The sequence below is a fragment of the Piliocolobus tephrosceles genome, chromosome 6 (assembly GCF_002776525.5).
Source record: "Piliocolobus tephrosceles isolate RC106 chromosome 6, ASM277652v3, whole genome shotgun sequence".
NCBI classification, from domain to species: Eukaryota; Metazoa; Chordata; class Mammalia; order Primates; family Cercopithecidae; genus Piliocolobus; species Piliocolobus tephrosceles.
In genome coordinates this window covers 114,767,151-114,769,142 of record NC_045439.1, presented here as the reverse complement: position 1 = coordinate 114,769,142, position 1,992 = coordinate 114,767,151, and the positions used below count along the sequence as shown (strand labels likewise).

General features: G+C 33.3%; 1 long non-coding RNA gene across 1 annotated transcript in view; it reads right to left on the bottom strand.

Moving 5' to 3' along the window:
• Nucleotides 1-927: 927 nt before the first annotated feature.
• LOC111552941 overlaps nucleotides 928-1,992 on the bottom strand; it is an 8,539-nt gene continuing 7,474 nt past the window's right edge. The window contains exon 3 of the long non-coding RNA XR_002734778.2: nucleotides 928-1,150. This is a non-coding gene — a long non-coding RNA (uncharacterized LOC111552941). The remainder of the gene's footprint in view (nucleotides 1,151-1,992) is intronic.

Here is a 1,992-nt window from a genome sequence, read left to right as displayed (position 1 = left end):
CTGGAGAAAAAGAGAAATGTACAGATAAGATTCTATGAAGATATTTTTAGGGACAAAATCTGCAGTGTTGTCTGCAGCATTGACTTGATTGTCTCCAAAGATTATAATAGCATTAATCATATTTTTCCTTGGGTATAGATAACTATATGGTATGTGTGCAGTATGATTAATTGAATGCTTCATATGTACTGAATCTTTTTTCATGAACTAGACTGATTTACAATGATGCAGTTAGCAGTTATTTAGGGTATCATTGGAAAATTCTTGTATTATTTTATTTATACATTATGTACAAAAAATTGCCTTCTTCATACTTGTATCCAGATTACTTACATAATTGAAGAATGATGATGAACTGCTAATGTAGACAGAGAATGGAGATGAAACTAATTTCTTATATAACCACTGAAGACAACACTGGTCATGGAGAGAAGAGCAGAATAAGAATTATAATCATGTTTAATTTTTCTTTCACTTGGAAATGACTTGAGTGGGTTCAACCATTACTAAGAAAGACAGAATTTGATTTGTGAAACAAAGAGATTCTTCAATCTGCTTTCAGTGAATTGAAGGATCTCTTTGTTTCACAAATGTCTCTATTCTCTAGTGTCTAATATTAAAATATTATTTTATGGGGTTGACAATTAATATTATAAAATAAATGAATTATTAATAGTTAATAACATTTAATAACTCTCAACAAATATTCAAAATACACAAAGGCTTTAATTTTGTAACAAAAAAATGTGCAATATTTTCCACAAATGGCAAAAATGAATTGCTCACAAGAAGCTCTACCTTGACTATAGACTTAATAAAATCCAGGTTATTGAGTATTAGTTATCTATTGCTGCTTAAAAGATTGCACAAACTTGGTGGTTTAAGACAATATGCATTTATTATCACACAGTATCTGTGGGTCAGGAATCTGGGCACAACTTGAGTCCTTTGCTTCATGATCTCACAAGACTGCAGGGAAGAATCTGCTTCCAGTCTCACATGGTTGCTGGCAGAATTCAGTTTCTTGTAGGCTGTTGGACTGAGGGCATCAACTCTCTGTTGGCTATTGGCTGTTCTTTGCCACATGGGCTTTTCCACAGGGCATTTCACAACATGATAGCTTGCTTTATCAGAGCCAGTTGAGGGTCTCCTAGAAAGACAGAAATTACCATGCTATGTAATATAATCATAGAAGTGATATCTATCAGTTTTGTTGTATTTTATTGATTAGAAGCAAGTTCTAGGTCCTGCTCACTCTTGGGAGGGACTTACACAAGGGTGAGAATACCAAGAGGTGAGGATCACTGGGGGCCATCTTAGAGTCTGTTGAAAAAGAATGGATTAATTAGACATATTGCAGAGCAAAAAGAGAGGGTAAACTCAGATGCTCATTAACAATTCATATCCAATTAATTCTATAATCCAGAAGCAATTGGTGGGAATGGCTTAATAGAATTTCCAGTTAGCTATGTAGTATCACAAACTAATAAGCACAAGGTACTAAGTACATTATTTTCTTCTTCTATGATTCTGCTTTGTCTCCAGTGCTGTCAGCTATGAAATGAGAGAGCCTCCCATCAGACCCTGGAAAAGATGTAAAGAGCTGTATTTCAGAAGAATGTAGGGGAAGAATACAAATCTTAAAAAAAATTTTGAGTAATGTATTTCATCAGCAAATGCTATCAATTTTGTTATACTGGTAACAGATATCTATGGAAAATGAAATTCTCAACAGCACATTGCCAACATGTTCCCCCACAAAAACAGCCATGGTTAAATAAAATAGAAATTCTTGCACATGATTAGAAATTTGCAAAATAGATTAAATGTGGCATTGACATGGTAAAACCTTTGATTAGCTGACAAAACTTTTTCAGGTATCTAAAAGAGCTGTTCAAATTTCTAAGGAGGTCAGAACACTAGCTATTACACTCCTTAAAACAATTACGCCCCAAAGTAACATCTTTTTTTTTTTTTTTTTTTTTTTTTTTA